This window comes from Stenella coeruleoalba, assembly GCF_951394435.1.
Source record: "Stenella coeruleoalba genome assembly, chromosome: 5".
NCBI lineage: Eukaryota > Metazoa > Chordata > Mammalia > Artiodactyla > Delphinidae > Stenella > Stenella coeruleoalba.
The window spans coordinates 6,632,076-6,659,740 of NC_137150.1; the positions used below are offsets into that span (position 1 = coordinate 6,632,076).

The 27,665-nt window shown below is 39.9% G+C and overlaps 1 pseudogene across 1 annotated transcript in view; it reads left to right on the forward strand.

Moving 5' to 3' along the window:
* The first annotated feature begins 3,776 nt into the window (after positions 1-3,776).
* LOC307187029 (nuclear receptor subfamily 2 group C member 2-like) overlaps positions 3,777-27,665 on the forward strand; it is a 135,333-nt pseudogene continuing 111,444 nt past the window's right edge. The window contains exons 1-3 of the transcript in view: positions 3,777-3,896; positions 6,511-6,715; positions 10,588-10,794. The product of the transcript in view is annotated as a nuclear receptor subfamily 2 group C member 2-like (transcript). The remainder of the gene's footprint in view (positions 3,897-6,510; positions 6,716-10,587; positions 10,795-27,665) is intronic.

The window sequence follows — 27,665 nt, forward strand, 5'->3', positions numbered from 1 at the left end:
TGATCAAGGAATCAATCCAAGAAGAAGATATAACAATTGTAAATATTTATGCACTCAACATAGGAGCACCTCAATACATAAGGCAAATGCTAACAGCCATAAAAGGGGAAATCGACAGTAACACAATCATAACACCAATGGACAGATCATCCAAAATGAATCTAAATGAGGAAACACAAGCTTTAAATGACACATTAAACAAGGTGGACTTAATTGATATTTATAGGACACTCCATCCAAAAACAACAGAATACACATTTTTCTCAAGTGCTCATGGAACATTCTCCAGGATACACCATATCTTGGGTCACAAATCAAGCCTTGGTAATTTTAAGAAAATTGAAATTGTATCGAGTATCTTTTCTGACCACAACGCTATGAGACTAGATATCAATTACAGGAAAAAAAAAACCTGTAAAAAATGCAAACACATGGAGGCTATACAATACACCACTAAATAACCAAGAGATCACTGAAGAAATCATAGAGAAAATCAAAAAATACCTAGAAACAACTGACAGTGAAAAGAGTACATGCTTCCACTGTAGGGGGCACAGGTTCAATCCCTGGTCGGGGAACTAAGATCTCACGTGCTTCACGGCACAAGCAAAAAAGACAAAAAGGTGCTTGAGAGCCAGAATTCCTTGTATCCACTCTGTTGATTAATCTTACTCCATACAGGTGGTTTTGACCTCCTCTGGCAGCAAAGAAGGACAAAGAGAACAACCAGGTAGCTGGTTGCCATCAACGCTACCATCTCAAATTACCTTGGAAAGTCACTAGGTGAATGAGCTGCTTCTTCTTTTTTTTTTTTTAAGAGGATGGTTAGCATTTTTCAGCAATAAAGCTTTTTTTTCATTTTTATTGGAGTATAGTTGGCTTACAATGCTGTGTTAATTTCAGGTGTACAGCAGAGTGGTTCAGTTACACATATACATATATCCACTGTGTTTTAGATTCTTTTCCCGTAAAGGCCATTACAGAGTACTGAGTGGAGTCCCTGTGCTATGCAGTAGGTCCTTATTAGTTACCTATTTTATATATAGTAGTGTGTATATGTGAATGGGCGTCTTTTATTCCCCAAATGAAAGGCAGAACGGGCAGTTCCATGGGTATCTATAAACACTTGGCGCATTTACACTGCTTGAATGTAAGAACTCTCAAGCTCAGGGTGTTTTTTTAAATGAACACTTTGAACATAGCAGGGTGGAGTGAGACTTGAAATAGTGCTAGATTGGTTTCAGATTGAATACATCTCTCTCCTATTTAAAATATCATGTGTGGGTTGGATGAAGGCAAGGGCCAGGAAACTTCATTCTTTGTAGATGGTATTTTGCAAATGGTAGACTCTCTTGCACAGAGAGAATGGGTAAAAATGGCTGGTACTTCTCCCAGAAAGAACACGGCTTCAGGCATAACTGGGAATAATAGTATGTACCTCTGATAGAGGAGTGGGACGAGGTGGAAGGGAGGGAGCTGGTCCCTTGAGCATATTAAAAGCAACCCTGGATGTGATTATAGCTTGGTGCTTATATTATTTTTAATATCCTTATCCATTTGAGATGCATACTGATGTACTGATGTGTGAAGCAGTATAAGTCTAGAATTTGCTCTAAAATATGTCAATAAAAAAGGACCCCCAAAACATTGATTTTGTTAAAACTAGGTACGTGGGTAAAAATGTCTCTATTTTGTGTGTTTGGAAATTTTCATCATGAAATCTTTTTTAAAAGAGCCACATGCTGGGTCAGAAAGTTGCATACAGCTGAGGTACCAAGCTGTGAGCCTCTGACTGTAGCAGCTGCTACAGCAGCAATAAATAGAAAATTCATGAACCTTTATGGCTCATCATCAGTGAGGCATTGCTGCATGGAGTGGGAAGATTCTTCATATTGCGGGAGGAGGGTCCTGGCCTGGTGAAAACTAGGATTGCAGCCTTTGTTCTCTGCACAAACTTCCCCCAGATGCCACCCCTTGCCTCCCTCTCGATATAGTTGACAGAGTATCAGAGTCATTGAACCTCTTGCCATCACCATCCCTACAGCTTCAATACCCTACTGACCACAACATGAATTCTCTCGCTGCCTGATTCATGTTCATCCAATTCTACTATTTCAGTACATTTCATTTCTATCCCAAAACACGTGCACATCTAATATGGTACATTTTGCATCCATATCGCTTAACAGTGTTTTCCCATAGTATCATGTATATCTCCCCTATCCAGTAATCACTCCCCTCCCACCAGCTATTGTTTGTCTTTCCCCTATAAAATGAACCCTACTTTCCCCTACAAAATGAACCCACATCTGTACTGGCCCAAAGCCTTCTCTCCAACCAGTGTCTTCCTCAACTTTCCACCCTGACAGAAAACCTAGCCCAGTGCTAGGCTGACTCCTAGTAAACAGTCCTCAGTTTTACTTATTGAGCTGCTAATTAAATACGGGGATATAAGCATGAAAACTTCATTCATCCAACAGACAATTGTTAAGCACTTATTATGTGCCATATCCTAGATCTACAAAAATAAATAAATTAGGTACCAACCTTAAAGAAGGTCAAAATCTTGTAGGGGAGATAAGTGCATACACAACTACAACATGTTGTAAAAAATTGTAGATAGATGTGTATTATTAGATAAAGTGGCAACATCAATGAATATACTTGATTTGACCTTTTGGAGTTAGGAAGTGGGGCTATGAGGAGGGGGCTTCCAAAGACGAGAAAACACTTGATTTTGCCTCTGCATGTGGTGGAGTAGCAGTTTGTCAAGTACGTATAAAAACTGGAGATAGAGGGCTTCCCTGGTGGCGCAGTGGTTGAGAGTCCGCCTGCCGATGCAGGGGACATGGGTTCATGCCCCGGTCCGGGAAGATCCCACATGCCGCGGAGCGGCTGGGCCCGTGAGCCATGGCCGCTGAGCCTGCGCGTCCGGAGCCTGACTCCGCAACGGGAGAGGCCACAACAGTGAGAGGCCCACGTACCACAAAAAAAAACAAAAAAACAAACAAAAAAAAAACTGGAGATAGAAATTATAAAGACTCTGCATGAAGCTAGAACTAATAAAGGGAAGTCATGAGAGAGAAGGTTGGAGGAATAGAATATGAAGGTTCTTCATGCTACAAATTTTGAGGTTTATTCCACAGAAATCAGAAAGTCACAGAAAGCTTTTAATCAGGGCTGTCAAATAATATTTGCAGTTTGAAAATTTTTCCGTGTAGTAAGGGATGTCTTTGAAGGCTTGGGGTGAGGTAACAAATGCAGAGCAATGCAGGTAACGTCAGCAGTTACAGGATGATTGTGCCCAAGAGAGATGATATGAACCTGAATACAGGCAGTGGCAGCAAAGGTAGATTGAACTAGCCCATTAATGTATCATCCGCCTGATTTAAACTTTTATTCCCCACCCCCAAAAAGAGTATATTTCCTCTAAGAAGCTATCCTGAGAGTTTGTGAGGGAAAATCTGAGAGCAGATGACAAACAGCTAGGAAATCTGCAAAAATGTGTGCCCTGCTGTGACCTTGGTTTTATGTCCAGAATGATGGGCCAGTGGTCCAGACATATCTGCCTGAGTGAACAAGAATTGACATTGACACACAGCCATGGTGATACACAAAAGTCAAGACTGATTTTTGACAAGAATGAAAGCTTTCTGCCTGCTGCCCCTGTCTTCTGGGAATTTTAGGGTTTGGAGAAATCGCCGTGGTCTGTTGTAAAATTCTTGAATGCCCATGTGAGATTGAATGCCATTTAGATAAATGATCCGTTTAGAGCGATGGTTCACGTAGCAGAATTATTCAGCTGGTTGCTCTGGAATGTGTTCGTTTTAAAGTTCAGTCGAAGTTCGTTTTGGCCAAGGACTTTGCAAACTTTGTTAGAAATTAAGTTCCAGGTGGTAAGGTCCTGGACAAGTAACAGAAGGTATGGCAAAGGTGTCAAGAGCTCTATAGGTTTAATTGGCTAAGTGTTTATTGAGCACTAACATGGGGATACTCCATTCTAAGAAAATCGTTGATGTAGAAGACAGTTCATTCTTCAGGAGGAAACGGGCCAAGTAATTCTTCAAGGCAGACAACTGCAGAGCCACAACCTGTGTATTTTTATTTTAAGATTTTTTTTTTTGATGTGGACCATTTTTAAAGTCTTTATTGGATGTGTTACAATACTGCTTCTGTTTTATATTTTGGATTTTTGGCTGCAAGGTATGCAGAATCTTAGCTCCCCAACCAGGGGTTGAACCCATGCCTCCTGCACTGGAAGGCGAAGTTTTAACCATTGGACCACCAGGGAAGTCCCATGACTTGCGTGTCATTTGGCGGGATGCAAGCAGGATTCTTGCCACCACTGCGTCTGTTTTGGCTACTTCATCCTTCTCTCTTTGGAGCCTTGACCACGTCTGCTCCTCTCCCTGCCTCTGTCCCCCAAGAACCAGGACACCATATGCAGCTGTTCCAAGCATCCCACTTCAGCACTTTCCTCCTGGTCAGCACCTCTGCCAAATTACCTCGTGCTTTAAACTGACCCTTTTCTGCTCCTTCTCCAATTCCCTCCAAACAAGACCACTAACTATTCCACCTTCTCTGCTAGGTGTTAGAGGAAAGGTCATCCAATGCCTGATTAAATCAATCTGCTCTAAAGTACAGGTGGTAGGAGGCTTAACCCTCCTAGCCGCTTTCAGAAGAACCTATTATTCTGAATGTATCTTTGATGTGTAGGATGTGTGAGGGAGTTATTTTTGAGGTATAGGGAGTTACACTTTTTCCTCCTCTATTCATACTGACCAGAGCCTCTACATCCAATTTTTCTTCTTCACAGAGATTCCCTTCTGAACTAAAGACAATACATGCTATGGCTCCAATGCACCAGGTTATAAATAAAGAACGTCAGTAGGAAGCCTGGCTAGGTTTGTTGCTTCTTACCATCTGTAGCTGAGTTCCTTCCTTAGAGTTGTGTCACACACTTGAACTTTTTCTCGATAGGCTTGTATGGCTTCTAGTAAAGATAAAAGTTATATTGATTCCCTGTTGCATTGTTACCTTCGTCAAATGGCAAGATATCTAGCTCAGAAGTTCGTATTAGATAAAAATAGTGTGAGGTAGTGACCACAGTGCAAACCCTCCAATGAGAGTAAATTAACATGGAGAGAACAAAGAAGTGAGCTGCATCTTTATGATATTACATTCCAACATCAGCTCATTGCATACAGACAAACCTGAGCTTAACAAAATCCCAACAATACCATAAAAAAGGAAACAAGTAGGAAATATACACACACACACACAAATTTCTTACTAATGCTCTTACAGTCAGTTCTGCCTCGAACTTCAGATCAGATCGTTGTTTCCTCGGTTTCACACCAGATGAATTCATGGTTTGCATTCAGAGGCTTTGCTGTAACAAGTATATGTTTCTTTTAATACTAAACACCTAGCATTGAGCATATATTCCCTTGAATGAAATGCCTAGACAGAGTCCATGCCTGGGCTCACAGTTTAATGACATAAATGGGTGGTCACAGCACAGTGTAAAGGGAGCTATGACAGAGACACAGGCTGCAAGTCAAGGGCACACAGGGCAGGAGCCCCTCCCCCACTTAAGAGTGCGGGCAGGGGAACATCAGGGAAAATTTCTTGGAGAAGGAGGATCTGAGATGAAAGGTTTTATTTTTTATCTATGCTTTTTATTCTTTTAACTTTGCATTTTGAAATAATGTCAGTCTTAACAAAAACGTTGTATGAATAATACAAAGAATTCTCATGTATCCTTCATCCAAAGGTACTAAATGTTATATTAAAAAATGCTCTCTCTCATATATATGTGATACATATATTTATAGACAGATACACATTTTTTAAACCATTTGAGTGTAACTTGCAGAGTATGTCGCCTTTACTCTTAAATACTCGAGTGTGTGTTTCCCAAATGCAAAGACATTCTCTTCCGTAGCCTACAATTAGCAAAATATAAAATTAATACTGATGTAATGCTACTATCTTATACGAAACCTTACTCAAATTTCACCAATTGTCCCAACATGTACTTTATAGCAAAAGAATGTCCCAGCTCATGTGCTGCACTCAGTTGTGGTATGTGTTTAGTTTCCTGCAGTCTAAACTGGTTTCTTTGTCTTTCCTGACCTTGTCATTTTTGAAGTGCATAGTCTAGTTACTTAGGAGAATGTTGCTCAAGTTGGTTTTGTCTGATGCTTTTTCATTATTAGATTTAGCGTAAGCAATTTTGGCAGAAATGCCAGAGGTGAGATTGTGTTTTTGAGATGAGTTTTAAAGAACGAGGAGAAGCCAGCTTGCAGAACCTATGGCCAGATTAATTTATCTTTGCATTCAAGCCTTGGGAGGATGGAAGGTGAAGGGCAAAGGGAACGGCTAACCTATAGTAGCTAGTATTTATCAAGTACTTACTATGTGCCAGGCGCTGTTCTAAATGCATTACATAAGTTAACTCAATCATCCTCACAACATCCTCATAATTGTTCTTTTCCCATTTCTCAGATCAGAGAGATTGAGACACAAAGAGATGACAAAGCTAGCAAGCGGGCCAGCCAGGATTCAAATCCAGGCAGACCGACTCGGCCGCATATACTGTCAGCAGACGAGACAGTGAAAGCAAAAAATCTTAGAAAAAGAATGGCTTGCGGCGAGTTCAGAACCAGCTGGCTTGGAGAACAGCGTGCATGGGCCGGTCCAAGCAACTGCAGTAAAGAGACTGTAGTTTATGGCCGTGGCGCTCCCGCCCCCTGCTGGCTGCACGCGCTTATTGCATACTTTTGACATGCATGGAGGGGGCACCTCTTGTGCAGAGCAATGATCATCGAAATTTCTGCAAAGTTCCTGAAATTATGCCTGATCCATGAGCATGCATCAGGAAGAAACTGGCATTCCTTCCATTCTTCTCCTTGCCTCTCAGCTCTCTGGAACGTTCTAAAGGTTGCTCAGCAGAATCAATCCTAAGTCCTGTTCTCACCAACTTCTGTGAAACTTCCTAGGAGATTTTTTTTTTTAAACCATGACAAATTTGGAATCCACTGAAGCCGTAAGGAAGCTACAGTTAAATTAATCAGAATACAGTCTCCAGACAAGACAATCACTGCCGCTGAGGGAGCGTGTTTGTCCTTGGACAATATTTGAAAAAGATCTGTGCAGCTGAAGCAAGTCATCTCACCGTGGGCTCTGAAGAGCCGAGGAGGATACCATCACTAGGCAAATAAAATGATGGAGAGGAAAAATTCCTCTGAAAGAATCAGAAGTAGCCTCTGTTTTCAGTCAAATTCCCCTTCTCTTCAGAGATAAAAGGCTGTCCTTCTCAGATTCAAAACCCCTGAGGCTTCCACAAAATTCCACTGTTTTCTCTAGTAAGGAAAAGTAGAAGGAAAATAAAGCCAGAAAACAATGGAAAGGCAGTGTTAACAGGACGGCACACTGATTCATTCATATATACCAGAAATAGGCCTGGCAAAAAAAAAAAAAAAAGATTTAAGTCTGCGTTTAAATTCTCAAAATATATTCTATAGGGAAATATGCTCATTCTGCTTTTATGGCAGACTCAAACAAGACAGTGGTCATTATTAAGCCACTTCTAATCTTTAAGGTGAGCAAGCTCTTTGCTGGAATTTTGAGACTCCCGATGCAAGGATGTCCTGTGTGAGTATTAACTTGATAACTTCTGGACACCTGTCTATCTGTCAGGTTTGGAAAGACATAAATACATTTGCATACTGCTGCCACCAAACAGAGGACTGAAACCTTTGCTCCCAGGTCAGATCAACTCAGTAGATAAATCCCTCATGGGGCGGTGCTTGGGCTAAGCAAGGCTGTCACCTCAAGGGCTTCTTGTTTCTTTCCATAGAGCATCAAGGGCTCCATGAAGAATTTCTTTTCTAACATCTTTATTGGAGTATAATTGCTTTACAATGGTGTGTTAGTTTCTGCTTTATAACAAAGTGAATCAGTTATATATACACATATATCCCCATATCTTTTCCCTCTTGCGTCTCCTTCCCACCTTCCCTATCCCACCCTTCTAGGTGGTCACACAGCACCGAGCTGATCTCCCTGTGCTATGCGGCTGCTTCCCACTAGCTATTAGTTTTACATTTGGTAGTGTATATATGTCCATGAAGAGTTAATCAGAACTCCATACCTTCAGTCAGTCTGGAAACTACTGTCCTGCATCAGTCATCTATTGACACAACATTACTGGGTAGCCACCATGAAACATCCGTGCAAAACAGAAATAGATTCATAGACATAGAAAACAAACTTACGGTTACCAAAGGGGAAAAGGAATAAATTAGGAGTTTGGGATTAACAGATACACACTACTATATGTCAAATAGATAACCAACAAGGACCTACTGTATAGAACAGGGAACTTTATTCAATATCTTGTAATAACTTATAATGGAAGAGAATCTGAAAAAGAATAGATATATATATATGTATAACTGACTCACTTTGCTGTACACCCGAAACTAACACAACAATTTTAAATCAACTATACTTCAATTTGAAAAAAAGAAAAAGAAAAGGAAAAAAACCCATCAGTGGCATGTATCATTAAGCATTCACTGCTCTCAGGAATTCCCTGGCAGTGCAGTGGTTAGGACTCCACATTCTCACTGCCAAGAGCCCGGGTTTAATCCCTGGTCCCTGGTCTGGGAACTGAAAATCTCACAAGCCACATCATGTGGCCAAACAATAAATAAAAATAAAATAATTAAAATATTGTTTTTTTTAAAACAAAAGCACTCACTGCTCTCATGTCTGGGGTCAACTGGATGGCTCTATTGGTACTGCCCGGGCTCACACTTGTCTCACGCGTCTGAGACCATGTCTCTCATTGCCTAGCAGGCCAGGCCAGAGATGTTCCCGGTGTAGGGTTCTCAGCACGTGCACAAATGGAAAACACAATGCCTTCTTAGACCCAGACTCAGAAATGGCACTGTCACTTCTGCTGCATGCTATGGGTCAAAACAATTCATGAAACGAGTCCAGATTCCAGGGAAGGAGACTGTCTTTTCTTCAAGAGGAAATGTAGTCTCAAGGCAAAGGGCGTGGGTACAAGGATGGGTCAAAGAATCGGGGCCATGGCTGGAATCTACTACAGGCTCAGAAAATCAGTAAAATCTGCAGAGTGACTCTCCACTTTCCCACGTATACGCTCTTCACTTCTCTCAATGGATGATCCACAAACAGTGCTCTCGAGATTCTCCTGGTGAGATTCAATAAGATGAAATGCTTAAAGCTTAAGGACAACTTTTCTCCCTGTGAGATCTGGAGCAGATCACTGGAAAGATCATCCCAGAGCCTTTGGATCTGATATGAGTTGCCACTTACTGCTATCAATTCCTCATTACTACCTGGTCCAAACTTCATTAGAGAACAGTCTAAAGTTTAAGAAAAAGCAGGAAAATGTCCCTAAGTTTGTCTCCTACTATTTCACAATCTTTGGTCAAAAAATATACATTCATTTATATTTTGTTTTAATTTTTAGAAACGTGTGACAAAATAAGATTTTAAAAGTGAAGGTATCACAGGTTAATTTCTTGCAATTGCAGTTGGAGTCTTTCTGGGGAAAATTGGGCTAAAACAATTTTAGCCCACACATACTATTTGGAAACTATTTTATTTGTGAGAAGAAACTAAAGGAACTTTTTTTTTCCTTTGCTTTTGGCTTTTGAATGACCATGCTGAAATTTCTTACTTGAATAAGTTCATATAGTGACTATTTTGTTCTCAAATGACTTGGTTTTACCCAAGTCATTATTTCCTTCCTTCTCAGTCTTTCATTCCTCTTTCTTTTCCCATAACTGTTCTGCTGCCTCACTAGAAATAACATGTAGATGGAAAATACAAGACCCTTCTCCCCTCAGTTTGCAAATTTATAAACAGCATTTAATGGGTGGATCTAACATTTTACTAATTATCTTTCTCCTGCTGTAGTCCCAGTAAATTTGCAAAGAACGAGTGCAAAATGTACTCTTGTTTCTGTTTTATTTTTTCTCCTAGTTTGTCAAGATTAAAGTAACAACATGATGAACCATAATATGCTTCTCCTGGTATTTCCATCTTGCTGGGTTCATGATATACCTGGTAGCCCAATTTTCCCCAGAAGGATAAGCGCACATTCGAAATGTTAAACCCTAAACAGAGACAAATGTGGAAGCAATTTGAGATCCCCCCGTTACTTCCCAAGTCCACTGAATCTCTTAATTTAGCCCCTTGACCACAGATCTGCTCATTTTACTGCCATACAGGTTCTTTTTTACTCCACCTAACAGTCTGCCTATACCTGTTTGTATGTTGGAATGTAAAAAACAATTTCAAGGAATAAAACCGACTCCCATAACCTATCTCTGCTAATGCCAAATATATTGATTGCTTGACCTTTTCTAAGTCTACTGACTAGATGGCGTATAATGTTTGCAGTTTAAAGATGCTGACTTATCTCTTTTCTAAGTCAAATTTAAACTCTGACTACCCAAAATCAAACCCCACACCCTGTCTCAACCTGCCCCGCTTTCCACAACTCTCTGACATTTGGACACTGTTTATTGATTGAATTTTTAGCAGCTGTTATTCAAGGACACCCAGATTTAGCTGGACCAGCATTGGAATGGCAGTCTCCTAAGTGCCTGAAAATGATCCAGTTTGACAAAAATGTGTATAATCTTTCTGCAGAAGTAAATGGACTCAACAAGGCCATCAGTTTAACTGATAATTCTCATCCAATTACGATTATCACAATAAACAGTTTTAGTAACAAAGGCATTCAGAGTATGGATTTTCCTTTTCAAGTGAGGAAATAGCACGAAAGCCATTTAGTTTTCTCATTTTCAATTTTTTTGAGGTGTGAAATCCATAGTCTAAAATCTACTTCTACATGATACTTTAAAACTAGCATATCAGTCGGGTTTTGTTTAGGTTGCAATGAAAGAATAATTTTCCATCTCTCAAAAAGGATTTTTAAGCACTTTAAAAATGGCAAAAATTTTTAAAGTTAAGTACATGGCTTACCTTTGACAGAATCTTTGCAAGCCGTTCATGACCTCAAAGATCAAAGACAACGCTTCCAGGCTTCCCTGGTGGCACAGTGGTTGAGAGTCCGCCTGCCACTGCAGGAGACGCGGGTTCGTGCCCCGGTCCGGGAAGATCCCACATGCCGCGGAGAGGCTGGGCCCGTGAGCCATGGCCGCTGAGCCTGTGCGTCCAGAGCCTGTGCTCCGCAAGGGGAGAGGCCACAACAGTGAGAGGCCCGCGTACCGCAAAAAATAAATAAATAAAATAAGACAACACTTCCATTTTCATTTAGTGAGCAAGTCATTCCTAGCAGCTTAATATCCACAACAGAAATGACTATAAACACCTCCACTTAAGAGAAATAATCAGTGGAGCACCACTGTTGACTCGATATAAAATTCAGACTGGAACACAGGCATCTTAACATCTTGTACCGTTTAGCTCTGGGTGCATAAGACTGGTCCCAAGACACTTTGAGCAGTTTTCCCATTGATATGAAAACGAGTCTTTACGTTAACTTGCATATTAGATACTCTCACCTTCTACTTAAAATAGAATTAAGGTGATCAAGTTATTGGACACTCTTAGTATGCTATTAACTTTGTGTTCTTGGAAATCCAGTCTTGTTGTAAAATGAAATTCGAACGTGAAGGACAGAATCATCACTTCCTGCCATCAAGGCAGAATTCCTCCCATAAAACCAGTGGTCACCTGGAACCAAACCAATTCATATTGGTTCTCATGGGGTGATTGCGTGCATCTGTTTTTTTGGCTGTGCTGGGTCTCTGTTGCTGCGCGTGGGCTTTCTCTAGTTGCAGTGAGCAGGGGGTCACTCTGTTGCGGTGCGTGGGCTTCTCATTGCGGTGACTTCTCTTGTTGCAGAGCGCAGGCTCTAGGCACATGGGCTTCAGAAGTTGTGGCACACGTGCTTAGTTGCTCCACGGCATGTGGAATTTTCTCAGACCGGGGCTTGAACCCGTGTCCCCTGCATTGGCAGGCGGATTCTTAACCACCGGACCACCAGGGAAGTCCTGTGTGTATCTCTTTTTGTATCTGTGTTTAGTGATATGTGTTGGTCGTTTGAAATTGATTGTGGTGGGAACATTTATACCACAGAAATTGGCAAGCTACTTGTAGGTTTACAAGTTAGTATCAGGGAGATGAAGGTGTTCTATATCTGTATTGTCAAATAGAGTAGCTGCTAGCTGCACGCGACTACTGAACAGTAGAAATATGCCTGGTGTGATTGAGGAACTAAATTGTTTACTTTATTTAATTTTAATTTAAATAGCCATATGTGGGTAGTGGCTACCATTTGGGGCTGCTCGGTTCCACTGTGAAATAACAACGTATGGCATCTGCCAAGGTTCATGGGGCCTGAGGTAGCTGAGACTTGAGAAGAAAGAGCAGCACCCAAGATAGGGGTCACTTCAGGTCTGAGGATAATGAAATGGAAGAGCAAAGCCCTTCTGGGTTCTATCATCGCTTTTTGAATCTGCTATCCACGCATTCAGTTGTTCACACACCAGGAGCAGTCAGTTGTGGGGCAGGCAGAGGAAGGTTACCTCCTCATTAAGGTAGCTCAATAAAGAAAAGTGGCCCCAATGACCTAAAATAGTGGTTACTAAATTTTAGCATGCATCAGAAACACCTGGAGGTTTGCAGCAACATGGATGGACTTAGAGATGATCATATTAAGTAAGTCAGAAAGAGAAAGACAAATACCATATGATATCACTTATATGTGGACTCTAAAATATGACTCGGGCTTCCCTGGTGGCGCAGTGGTTGAGAGTCCGCCTGCTGATGCAGAGGACGCGGGTTCGTGCCCCGGTCCGGGAAGATCCCACATGCTGCGGAGCGGCTGGGCCCGTGAGCCATGGCCACTGAGCCTGCGCTTCCGGAGCCTGTGCTCCACAACGGGAGAGGCCACAACAGTGAGAGGCCTGCGTACCTCAAAAAAAAAAAAAAAAATATATATATATATATATATATATATATATATATATATATATATATATGACTCAAATGAACTTATCTACGAAACAGAAACAGACTCACAGACAGAGAACAGACTTGTGGTTGCCAAGGGGGAAGGGGGTGAGAGAGGGATGGATTGGGAGTTTGGGGTTAGCAGATGCAAACTATTATATATAGAATAGATACAACAAGGTCCTACTGTATAGCACAGGGGTCTATATCCAATATCCTGTGATAAACCATAGTGAAAAAGAATATGAAAAAGAATGTATATATGCATGTATAATTGAATCACTTTGCTGTACAGCAGAAATTAACACATTTGTAAATCAACTACATTACAATTTTAAAAAGTGAGGAAAGTAGATTGAAAAATCTTATCCTGTAAGTAGTGAAGAAATATTTTATAGGCTTTTTGGGAGGTGAGGGGAATGTTCAGATAGGGGATGGGAAACTGAGGTAAAAAAAATGGAGTAAAAATTTTTACAGTAAAAGAAACAAAAGAAAGAAAGAAAGCCTAGAGGATTTGTTGAACCATAGATTCCTGGGTTCTGCTCTGATTCAATCTGTCTGGGTTGGGGACCAAGAATCTGCATTTCTAACACATTGTAAGTAATGCCGATATCGATGGTCCAGGGACCAAACTTTGAGAACCACTACTTTTAAGCTAATTTATGTCAATCTCCAGCTCCTGCTTCTTCAATCACAGTCTGCATGTTTTTCACTCAGACTGAAATCCCATTGACTGTGTTTCCTGAGATGCTACAGCAAATCTCATTACTCTTTGTTGGTTAATTCTGCTCTTAAGATCTGGAGTTAAAACTGCAAGAAACCTAACAAGCTCTCCTACTTTGCCTCTTGCGGGATCCCTGGAGCTCTGTTGTTCCCACTGTATCAGATGCTACTTTTGGATGTGCAATTTAAAGAGTTTCTGCTCATAGACGTAGCTGTTTATGAAAACTGCAGACACGAACTAATCCCTTTCTCTCTCCCCAGTCCTCATAATACCTTCCAGTAGAACACACTTAACACAAGCACAAAAAGCAAAAATAACCTCCAGTATATACCTACACTTTGCAAACTCCTTGACGATATAATAGATTCAGCTGTAACTAAATTGTTTTCTTTCCCAGAAGGAAGATGGTATAATGGGCTCTTCCCCAAATGGAAATACATCTATCTGAGTAGTTTGGAGACCCAGGAATTTGGATCATGAGAGTAAATGGCTTCTCAGAGGCTTTTTTAAGACTTTTAATTCTAGTTTAGCAAATCAAGAATGAAAGGCTTTGTGCTTTCTCCTGTTCTCGTTCCATCCCTCCTCAGCCAGAGGATGTTCAGCAAGACATTTTTTTATATATATAAGCACTTATAAAAAGACTTTTAAAGAGTAGTTTTAGGTTCACAGCAGAATTGAGGGGGACAGTACATAGGTTTCCTATATACCCCCTGCTCCCCACAAATGCACAACCTCTCTCACTATCAACATCCCCACCAGATGGGACATTCATTACAAGTGATGAACCTAAGTCGGTAAGTCATAATCACTCAGAATTCATGTTTTACATCAGGGTTCACTCTTGGTGTTGTCCATTCTGTGGGTTTGGACAAATGTATAATGTCACGTATCCACCATTACAGTATCATAGAGAGTAGTTTCACTGCCCTAAAATCCTCCGTGCTCTGTCTGTTCACCCCTCCCTCCCTCCCCTCAACCCCTGGCACCCACTGATCTTTTTACCATCCCCAAAGTTTTGCCTTTCAGGAAGCCATTTTTGAAACTAGTCCTGGGAGAACTAGGATAAAGAAAGATTAATAAATACAAGCTTAGTCATCAAGACAGAAATGTCAGCTAGAAGCACATGTTGGTGATATAAAGAGAAATTATACAGCAGGAGAAATACAAAAGGGTAAACTTCTGAGGCACCAACTATTGCCTTGACTGCTGGGAGTTTTATTTCTGATCTGGACCTTTCCTCATTTTATGAGACAGTCTTCTGTTATGTCTAATCAGCACATTGTTAGGAAATTAAGGAACATTTTTAAAGCGAGAGCAGAGGTACCAAACTCTGTTCTTTCATGTGGCAATTTTTATCTCTAGGCTAAACCACTTCTAGACTAGGAAAAAATTCCTTAGCTTTCCACTGTAAACAAGAGATTAGATCTAAACTCAGAGCAGAGTATTGAATAAATAAAGATGAGAATTCACTATTAGTTCTCTTTACATACAGATTATTCACAGTATGGTTACTTGCATACTTTTAAATCCATCTAGATTGGCTTTAAATAGTCTACTTAGTGGCAAAAACAATTGATATATGTTCAAAAGCAAATTAATTTTAAGGTTAGCCTGAACAAAATATTTTGAGATGGTAAACCAAATGGTTCCCCTCACACACACGCTACAAAAATTTCAAATACATACGTAAGTCAGTTTTTTCCAAACTCCACTACCTCCTCTGCACAGAAAATCAGAAGTTGACTTATTTGTCTAAGAATATTATTCATATTCTCCAGCCTCAAAAAAGGGTAAAAATTGAGATTAATGACATGCCTACGAAATAGCAATGATATATATGATTTCACACCATATTTATGTATTCCATATCAAGAAGCTACAAATCATTATCTCTCTCCTTCTTTCCCATTTTCATGTATTTCTTACATCATCTACACTCACCAGGTCCTGCAGTCATTTCTTTTCCCATTTTATACTTTCTTCACCTTTAAATGATACATACTTTAAAACACCAAGAGGAAGGTTTGAGCTGACATTCATAGCAACTAATTTTAATTCTTCACTGGGACTAAAGTGCTGTCATTCAAAAAGTACTCTACACTCTGACCCCTAAGATAAGACGGCCTTTAAAAGAAGAATTCTGAATGGATAGTACATATAACACAGAAGTAATTTGGTGCCAGAACTTGAAAAGATAAGATGTCTGTTTCTAGTATTTTCTTGATAATAGAGCAGGTCTCTATTGCTCATTTGCTAAATTTTCTAGCAATTGATAAATTAATTATAAAGAGGAAGTTATTCTGGCACCCCCCCTTCATCCAATCAGCTTTTCCATTTCAGAGCTTCTATTAGTAATGAGCCATACTTGTTAATGTGTGCTCACCATTTGCTGAACACCAGTAAGCACTTTACACCTGTAATCTTAGCACTTTATATTAGCTCATTTAATTATCAAAACAATTCATAGCAACAATCAGTTTACAACTGCAAAAGCTGAGTTTTGAAAAAAAATTAAGAATTGTCCTGGTTCACACAGCTGGTGAGGGCACTGCTGGATTCCAAACTCTGAAGCGTCAAAGCTCATGCATTAAGCTCCATTCACTGCAGCTTACCTTGAAAACTGTATCCCAGTGAAAGAGCTCAAAAAGAATGAGATGGTAGGAGTTTTTCAAAGTCTAATGAGATCCAAATGTCAACTAAAGCTTCCCATGAGAACTATTCATTACAACTAGCTTACAAATAGGTTAAAGAGGAAATTAGCTAAAGTAGATTTTAATCACTTAAATGGCTTTTTTTCCCTTCAACAGGTGATTTGTTTCACCAAAGCAAAATCTGCCGAGAGAGTTAGATAAATAAGCAACGTGTAATTGAACGGTCCTTATCTAGTCTTCCTTGGAAGTTAGCGGAATTAGATTCATGGTTTCTGTCGCTTTAGCTGTAAAAAGAAAGTTAATATTTCAACTAATACCTTATAGCAAAGAAAAGGAACTAACAGTGACATTTTTCTTTTCTTCTATCTTTACCATGTTTAGCTATTTGCAACTGAACCAGTAGTACCAAAATCATGTAGCCTGCTCAAAACCATGAACCTTGACTCTGCACGTTATTTAATTATTTTTAAAAATCAATGTGACATATTTCTTTGGGTATTTATATACTACTCATTTCTTTACCCATGACACCCAGAGATTTCATCAACCCAACGTTTGTTCAACAGTTACCAATGAAACAACTTTCTTAGAGAAAATCAGGTGATGGGTTTCATTTAAACTTAGAGGAAAGAAAGGGTTAAATAAAGAATTGGGTGAGGCACAAAATTTCCAGTGAGCTTAATTTAGAAAAACCCTGGAGTTTTGGCAAAGATGGCAGAGTAGGAAGATCCAGAGCTCACTTCCTCCTATGGACACACCAAAATTACAACTATTTACAGAGCAATTGTGTACTGGAATGACCTGAAGACTAGCAGAAAAGATTTTCCACGCTTGAAGATATAAAGAAGGAACAACAACAAGACGGGTAGGAGGGGTAGAGACATGGTATAGTCAAAACCCACACATCAGGGTAGGTGACCCACAAAGAGGAGGGCATTCACAACTTCAGAGGTTCTCCCCAAGGAGCAAGAGGTCAGAGCCCCACATTGGGCTCCCCAGCCCAGGACATTGCACTGGGAAGATGAGCTCCCAGAATATCTTGCTTTGAAGGCCAGCAGGCTTTGTGTATGGGAGAGCCGGAGGGCTGTAGGAAACAGACTCCACTCTTAGAGGGTCCGTGCAAAATCTCACACATTCCACATCCCAGCACAGAGGTAATAATTTGAAAGAAGGCTTAGTCAGACCAATTTTCTGAACTTGGAGACCACCCAGAGATGCAGGAGGCAACTGGAGCTCACCCTGGGGACATTAACACATCAACACAGGTGGCAGCTATGTTGGGGAGCTCATTCTACCATATGGACTCTGGTGCTGACAAGCACCATTTTGGAGTCCTCCTTCTGGCTTACTAATGATGGAGGCTTACCTGCTCACCAGCAGGCCAGCACCAGTCCTGGGACACCCTGGGCCATAAAGCCAGCATTGTGAGGACCCAGCCCCACTCACCAGTGGGCTGGCACCAGCCCTGCCCTCCCCCAGACCCCATAGACACCTGCACCAGGACTTAGCCTTTCCCACCAGTAGGACAGCACCAAGTTCACCCTCCCCCCACCAACAAGCCCCACTGCCAGCTACTCTGGAACCTAGTCCAGCTCAGCACCAAGCTGGCACCAGGCATGGGACCCGTAGCCAGCTGCTCCAGGACCTGGCCCCAACCACAAGCAGGCCAGCAGCCATCACATGAGGCAGGACCTGGCAGCCAACTGGACCATAGGCCAGCCCTGCCTACCTACACTCACAGTTAGTTGGCCCCACCAAAACAAGAGGGTTCATGCAACCTACATGGGACACCCCTAGAGCGTATAGCTTCAGGTGATTATAATGGAGTATGCTGGCGGACCCCAGAAGATGTCTCCTACAAAAGGCCAAAGGCCACTTCTCCAAGACTGGAAAATGTAACTGACCTATCTAATGCATAGAAATAAACACAGAGAATCAGGCAAAATGAGGAGAGAGAGGAATATGTTCCAAACAAAGGAACAAGACCAAAACCTCAGAAAAAGAACTAAACAAAGTGGAGATAAGCAATCTTCCCAATAAAAAGTTCAAGGTAATTGTCATAAAGATGCTCTGCGAACTTGGGAAAAGAATGGATGAACACTGTGAGAATTACAACAAAGAGTTAGAAACTATAAAGAAGACCTCAACAGAGCTGAAAAATACAATAATTGAAATTAAAAATACACTAGAAGAAATCAATAGTAGATTAGATGATACAGAGGAACAGAGCAGTGAACTAGAAGACAGAGTAGTGGAAATCACCCAAACTAGAGAGAAAAGAGCAAAAAGAATTTTAGAAAATTAAGACAGTTTAACACAACACTGTAAATCAACTATACATACATACACACATACATACATACATACATACATACATAAATACATAAAAATGAGGACAGTTTAAGAGACCTCTGGGACAATGTCAAACCTACTAACATTTGCATTATAGGGGTCACATAAAGAGAAGAGAAAGAAAGAGACAGAGAACTTATTTGAAGACATAATAGTTGAAAACTTCCCTAATCTGGAAAAGGGAACAGACATCCAGGTCCAGGAAGCACAGAGAGTCCCAAACAAAATGAATATAAATAGGGTGACACCAAGACACATTATAATTAAAATGACAAAAAAATGAGTAAAAAGAGAGAATCAAAGCAGCAAAAGAAAAGCAGCTAGTTACATACAAGGGAACTCCTATAAGACAATCAGCTGACTTTTCAGCAGAAACATTGCAGGCCATAAGGGAGTGTCACAGTGTATTCAGAATGACAATACGAAAAAACCTACACCAAGAATGCTCTACCAGCAATACTATCATTCATATTTGAAGGACAGATAAAGAGTTCTACAGACAAGCAAAAGCTAAAAGAGCTTAGAACCACAAAACTGGCTTTGTAAGAAATGTTAAAGGGACTTCTCTAAGCAGCCAAAAAGAAAGAAAGAAAGAAAGAAAAAAGACCACGACTAGAAATAGGAAAATTACAAAAAGAAAACTCTCAAAGGCAAAAATACAGCAAGGTAGTATATCAACCACTTATAAAACTAATAGAATGATTAAAAGACAAAGGTAGCAAAATCATATATAAACACAATAACTAGTTAAGGGATAACACATATATAAAGATGTAAAATATTATGTCAAAAACATTAAATGCGAGGGGAGGAATAAAAATGCAGGGTTTTTAGAATGCATTCGACCTTAAGAGATCATCAACTTAAAATAATTATGTATATACATATATAGGTTGTTGTATATGAAGCCACACCCTAACCACAAACCTAAAACCTATAGATACACAAAAAAGAGAAAGGGATCCAAACATAACACTAAAGACAGTCACCAAATCACAAGGGAAGAGAGCAAAAGAGGAAACAAGAAAAAGAATTAACAACAACAGCAAAAAAAAAAAAAAAAAGAAACCATTAACAAAATGGCAATAAGTACCTATAAATAACCACTTTAAATGGAAATGAACTAAATGCTCCAATCAAAAGACAAAGATTGGTTGAATGGATTAAAAAACAAGACTCACATATATGCTGTCTATAGAAGAGAAGAGAAGCAGGGCTTCTCTTTTATAGGGGGGGAGTAAATAATGCCAGAAAGAACTGACTGTGGGAAAGTGGGATGAGTGGGTACCCTGATTGGACAGTTGAGAGGTTGCTCCATGTTCTAATGCTCAAGGATGGGCCAAAGTTCAGGAGCCTGGAGGAAGGAAAGAACCCTTGACTAAAGTTTGGTCAAGTCAAGTTAATGGATATTTTTTCGGTTTGGTCAGTGAGGACAAATTTTTCAACTAATTTATTTACAAGATAAAGGATGAGAATTAGAAGGGTCTGTGTCTAGGTAAATAAGGAGTTCATCTTTGAGTCTCATCTAAGCCATATGGGGAAGGGTAAGCCATTTCCCAAAACACAAAAGAATAAAGGGATTTCTTAGCCTCGCTATTTTCTAGGAGCACAGGGCTCAGGTTAAGTTCAACGTTGTTAATCTGTCCTTTTATTCGAGACAAATGAATATCATTCATCACTGAACAACACAGAGGGGATAAGGAGTTAATCAGGATCTAAGCAACAGCTTCCTGAGGACTCTTGCTCACATCGTTCCTGAAAAAACAGTTCAACCATCTATTGAGGAGTGGTGACAAAGATCAGTTGTTATAGGGTTCTGTAGAGTAAGATCTTAAGAGAGATGCCTAGAAAGAAAAATAAATACTAGTATAAAATTCTGTATTGTAGAAAGGAGTTGAACCCTGAGGGTATCTAGCCCAGTGGATTCTAAGATGTTGATGGATAGAAATATTTCAATTTTTCAGAGCTGCTCACTGAGTTTCTTGAGGCTACAATTTCAATGCTCTTGATAATGGTGACACAGTCTGGATTATTTCACATATAAGACCGTTCATTTGTCCAGAGCTCCTTAGTGGCCCAGACCATGGCTTGTCCATGGAGAAATCAAAACCATGCATGGTTCACTGCAGTGAGAAGTCCTTCAAGATATATATCAAGTCATCAGACTTTAGCTCACAGATATTCTTCAAATCCTGAGAAAGGCCAGCTACATGGCTGATGAGAATCTGAGTGGTCAGGTTTTAGGTCTTGATGATACCAGGTCAGAAGGGGGAGAGAAAAAATTGGAAACGTTACCAAACTCAAGTTTGGCTGCTGGCCACTCAAAAGCCAATAATCAAGAGGCAAGTGTTAGTAGAAAGGAAAGATGCTGTATTCAGAAAAGCCGACAATCTGGGGAGAAGGTGGACCTGTATCCAGAGACCAACTCTGAAGATTCTGCTGAGACATGACAATTTTTAAAGGGAAACCATCTCAGTTAATCATGAAGGTGAAAGATCAGATTTTTCAACATTTTTCCATTGCATGCAGATTGCTGACTTCTCTTGATCTCCCTTTGGATGCTATCTTGTCCACGTGGAGCGTGTCGTTCCTTAACTACTTAATTCTTTATTTTTACTCCTTTTAATCCAGGAAAGGAATCAATAGGTTAGGCAAGGCATTGTGTACATTCAGTAAAGTGAAAATCAGGAGTTAGGTTAAATGTTGCCTAGTGATCTCATTTTTATGATTAAGGTTTAAGGGGAACAGAAATAGACAAAACAGGAAAGGGGCAAAAGAGCTTTTTACAAATCCCCACTTGTTGACATCATTCCATTTCTGTGGGATTATGGGCGAAGGTCCATCTTCTGTAACTTCTTCATGCTGACACAGGGTGCCATATTCTTAGAGTGGAAGATGTCGACATGGGTCTGTAGCATCTCTTTGCTGACAATTTTAGTTGCTCGCTAACATGTGGGCAGAGCAATCTACAACTATTTTGATGCCCACAAAGATATAGATTATTATGAGCAATAGTGTTACTCCCATTCTTTTTTTTTTTTTTGCGGTACGCGGGCCTCTCACTGTTGTGGCCTCTCCCGCTGCGGAGCACAGGCTCCGGACGCGCAGGCTCAGCGGCCATGGCTCACGGGCCCAGCCGCTCCGCGGCATGTGGGATCTTCCCGGATCGGGGCACGAACCCGTGTCCCCTGCAACAGCAGGCGGACTCTCAACCACTGCGCCACCAGGGAAGCCCGTTAATCCCATCCTTGCATCAAACACTGAGTCTGTGACTCTACTGTCCTAATCATTAACTGCTCAAGCCCGCTCCTTTGTGACTCTGGGAGGCCTGGGAGGCTTCAGCTTTTCTACAAACAAGAGAGGGGACATAGAGGGGCCTTTGTGCTTGGGGAGTCCCACAGGGTTCTGCTCTGTTCCAGAAATATTCGTTTGAAAGGTTGAAGCCAGATATTGATGTAAACTAGAAGAACTGAAAATTAAGTAAGTGTTGAAAATTTTTGCAAGGTGATGAGACAGTCCAATTTACAGGCAGGTAACAGTGAGAGAAGAAGTTAATTAAATCTCTGCCAGTCAAGTCAGAGTTTGCATCCTGTCAGTTACCTGCAATTTACAAATAAGTTCAAAATAGCTCAAAGACAAGGAACAGTTACAATCTGATAACCCACAAGGGTGTGCTATAGTTTTCTATTGAAACACAAAATCTCTCTCTATGTGTCAAAGAGGGTTGATAACAGTATAGACTTCATAGTGTGGCCTTTGGAGAACTAAGCAGCCCAAAACAAAAAGCATACCAGACTCATGCTAGGTACAATAATGCTGAATAGATGTGAATTATTACTGTTGTTATTATTATTTTTGCTACAGTAGCCAAAATATCTTTCTTACACCTGGCTTGGGTTTTCTTTTTTTTTTTTCTTACTTTTTTTTTTAATATAAAGATCATCTTTGCCCATTTCCCACTATTCAAGATAAACTCTATTAGTTTATTTCTTTTATCACTGCACTTAAATGGATAAAAATATACAAACCCAAATGTCTAATAATTAGAGAATAAAAACCAAACGGTTTATCCACCACCAATGGTGCCATAAATGGTAGCCAAGAGAGCCTAAAATTGGTTCTAATGATGTAAAAATACATCATAATACATTAGCTTTAAAAAAACATAAAATTGCATAGCCAAATAAATAGGATGGATAGGTGATAGATAGATGATAAATGATAGATAGATAGATAGTAGATAGATAAGATAGATATGTATGAAAAAGAGCAGAAAGAACACTTGTTATATCTTTGGACATTCTGCATCCTCTCTCTCTTAATAACATTTTCTGAGCATCTCCCTGTTTCCACAAATAGTCCTTTAGAATATATACTCTTAAAGTTATAGCATTAAGACATATTTCCTCTATGTAATTTTTCTGTTAACCTCTGACTCTCTCATTGAGAATTATGTGGTAGTAGATGGAACATTAAATTGGCAAGCTCATACAGCAAAGACCCAAATAAATCTTCATTTGAGACAAAGATAAATCCAAACCACAAATGCCATGATCAACAGAGGACAAGATGAGAGAAATAATAAAGAGAAAATTGGCTCCCAGAAATATGAGGGAAACATATATATCACAGTCTGGGGTTTGGAATGAGCCAATCTGAAGTTAATGAGGTTCTCCCACCCCAAAGGTGAACTAGAAAATCAGAGTGGTCCTTCTTCCATTCCTACTCTTTAAGCATTAACACTACTGTCTAGTTTACTAATACCCATATTTCTTCATGTCTCTTTGGTTTTGTATAAGCTGTTCTTCTCTCTGGAACACCCTCCCCTACTCATCCATCTGGCAAACTCCTCTTCACCAAGTATCAGTTCCAAGCCACCTTCTGCATGAAGCTTTCCCTGATTCCCCCAGGGAGAGTTAGGGTTTCTTGTCCCGATGTGCCTCTTTGGCTTTGTAGGGACCTTTATTATAGCCATCCTTGTAGCGATTGTAACATAACCCTTTGCAAGTTTGTCATCCATAGTATACAGTGAATTCCTTGAAGACAAGGTTTTCACCTCTTCATTCCCAGCACTTATTATAGTAGGTGCTGAATAATTATTTCATGAATAAATAAATGGACAAATGAATGAAACTTTGTGATGCAAGAAAGTGAAATTTAATTGATTATTTAGAATCAAAGATAAAGTTTGGGGTGATAGCAATTTGCACTGTCTAATTCCTAAGAATTATTAATATTCCCATCTTACACATAAATTGAGACCTAGAATGATTAGGTAACTTACTCAAAAAATAAATTTCAGAAAAGAAATACAAATGGCTCTTGATTATATGAAAAGATAAATGTAAATTAAACTATTTTTCACCTATCAGACTGTCCAAAAAAGGTATTATAATAGACTCTTCTGGCGTGGTGTAAAAGGCATTTTCATATATTACTAGTAGAAGTATAAGTTGGAACCACCACCAATTTGTCACTGCATATCAAAATTAAATATTTATATAATGTTCAACCCAGAAAATCTACTTTTAGAAATCCATCTTACGGAAATACCTATACCTATATGAAATGGCATATGAACAAGAATACCCATTGCTGTATAGTTTGTATAGCAAGAGGTTAAAAGACTCCCTTTTGTCTGTCCACAGGCTAAATATATTATGGTACATCTAGGACAGTGGTTCTTAAAGTGTGGTCCCCAGACAACAGCATCAGTATCAACTGGAAACTTATCAGAAATGCCAATTCTTAGGCCCCCACCCCAGACCTCTTGAATCAGAGATTTGGGGGTAGAGTTAATGTGTTCCTCTGTAGTTTTATATTGTGATGAATATAAAATTTTGAAAAATACTGATCTCAGGCATGGAGTACCACACTGCTGGGGAAAATAGGAGGGCGCTCTCTATACCCCGCTAAAGCAAGATCTCCAAGATCCTCTGTTAGGTGATGGAAGCAAGCTGCAGAAGAGTGTCTGTAACATGTTACCTATTGTGTTAAAGGGAGGAGGAAAGAAATCATATTTTAATTGGCTTTCCTATAAATTTTTTAAAACTCTGAAAATCTGGATATGTAAGAAATTAAGAAGACTAATTACCTATGGCTGAGGGGTCGTGGCAGATGAGGGGAGGGGAGAAAGGAGTAGGAGGGAGAATTGTAACTATGAACATTTTTACGTTTTGTGATTTTTTTTTTAACCATGTGAATGTATTAACTCTAAGATAGAGAGAGAGAGTTTTTTCTAAGAATGCATATCTCCCAAGTAATAACTAGAAAGGCTAATTGCTTCCTACTCCATCTTTCTTTCTCATCAAGACCCTGGAAAATTGTGACGTTTCCCTTTTTTTTCTTGAGTTGCTGATGACCTATAATAAAATCTGGTAGATAACACACAAAAAGACACACATACACTCCCATGGGTGCACATGTGCGCACACACACACACACACACACACACACACACACACGTGTAAAGAAGGACTGGCTGGTTTTATTGCTTTATTATCAAGACAATTAATTTTCTAATTGCTATTTCTAAGTTTAAAGACATTTCCTGCCCATGTCCTGCCATGGAGTTTGCCCAGTTGCAGGAATGTGCATCTATCCACAAACTGCCTGCCTAAATGAGGGCAATCATTTAGACAGATCTAAACTTAAGGGTCACTAACAATGCAAATATCAGGTCACATTGATCAATGATAAGTAAATTAGATAAAACAGTGCACCTACTATGCACCTACTATAAAACAGTGCACGTACTATGCACCTACTATATGGTTTGTAATCCTAAAATCGAAGCAAAGTCCAAACAGCTTAAATAGCTTCAAATGTACACTACCTGCTAAGAACAAGAAATGTCTTATGGTGTTGTAATAGCTGTCTGTGGGATTATATTGTTGTTGTTAATTTGATGTGTGACCCTCAATAATTACTAAGAGATTCAGTTGTCCTTCCTACTTAAAAAAAAAAATGAGCATGCTCATCTGTCTCACTGAAATGTGATAGGAATTAAGGATTTTTTTAAATTGAGTAATATTTTTAGGTCTTCAATTCCAGACTTTATGCAAAAAGCAAATAACCTTGTCATAAATGTCTTACTATTTTGTTCTCTTTTCAATGTAGTGACATTCGGACAGAGTTAAATCCCAAGATCCCTGCTTGCTGCCAAACTCTAAGATGGAATCAATAGCAATGACCTCACCTTAATCTCCAGAAGGACTGGAAAATTACAGCTCCAGGTGACTCTTTCTGGCTTGTGTCCTCAGGAGACCTTTCTGGCCCTGAGCTGTGGAACAAGAGGCCTAAACTTGGTGTATTTACTGTGCTATTTGCTTTGATCTGAATTTGCCTCCAGTAAGTACCTTTGAAGTCCACATACTTCTTGAGACTGTTGCCCTGAAGATACCCAAAATGAGCCATGAGATACCCAAAATGAGCCAAAATGAGCCATGTGTCTTGACCTGTTGTGGAAGCTCAAATGAACCATCAGTAATAGGAAAGAAGAGAACCGAGAGAGACCATAGCCAGTGATGGATACAATTGCTATCAGGGTACTTCTTATCTATTTCGGAGACAGGCTGTAAAAAGCTTGGAAAATGTTTGCCAAGTGCTTTGAGTCCTAGAGAAAAAATATTAGTGGAATCCTTTGAGACAAAGAAGAGGAAAGGGTTTTTTTTTAAAAAAAAAAAAAAAAAAAAAAAAGGACAGAAAGCGCAAAGGGGATAATAGAAATTCAATTCACCAAATATTTATCGAGTGCCTACCTAGTCCTAGGCCCTGGGCTCAGTACCAAGATATATAAGGTGCTTTCAGGACAGCACTCTGGAGAAGTGGAAAGACCAGTTTAATAACAACAAGGTGGATTAAAATAAATTTCATGAGGGAGATGTTCCTGTTTTATTTGTTTTCGTTCCCAGCAACTAGCACTGTGCTCACACAGAGGAGGTTCTCAATAACACCAAAGACATGAATGAACAAATAACTGGATACATATACCGGGAAGAAACTTGTTTATATCTCAGTCTACCTCACTTCTTGCACGATTCCCTGCCCGTGACTTTAAAGCTGTATCGTCACTGAGATGATGCCTTTCAGAAGCACTATCCATAGGGGGCTTCATTTGAAGTATATTAGTGGCAACTCTTCCCATCATTTTGCTGCTGTCAACTACAGGGGGCAGCTTGGGGCCTTGGCTGAAATAATACTGCTGTGGGCAATGTTTTTGCCTCCTCAGCATTCATAGGTTGACATCTATTCCCCAATATGAGGGTATTGATTAGGAGGTGAGGCCTTTGGGAGGTGATTAGGTCATGACGGTACAGCCCTCATGAATAGGACTAGTGCCCTCATAAAGAAACCTCAGGAGACTCCCTTGCCCCTTCCACCATGTGAGGACACAGTGAGACGACAGCCACCTATGAGCGAGAAAGCAGGTCCTCACCAGACTCCGAATCTGTAGGCACCTTAATCTTGGACTTCCCAGCCTCCAGAACTGTGAGAAATAAATGTCCACTGTTTAATGCACCCAGTCTACAGTATTTTTGTTATAGCAGAACAGACGAAGACAAATACTAATACTGTATATTAGGAGTAAGGAGACCAACCCGTCCTGTTATGCCCAGGACTTTACTCTGTTTAATAGTGAAAGCCCTGCTTTCTGGAAAACAGTTCCAGACAAATTGGGGTGATGGTTCACCATTATTAAGGACTTCCTGTGGACTTTTTCTCCAGTATTTTCCTTCCATTTTAGTGTCAGAAAATTGAAAATGTTAGACTATAACTTCCTGAGTACAGATTAGTGATTTCCCTTCTACAAAAATGAAGCTCTTCTCATCTCTCATTTCTCTCCAAGATATTCACCCTTTTAAAAGTTATCTGACTCTTACTGCTCTACCCCCAAGAATCCCTACTTA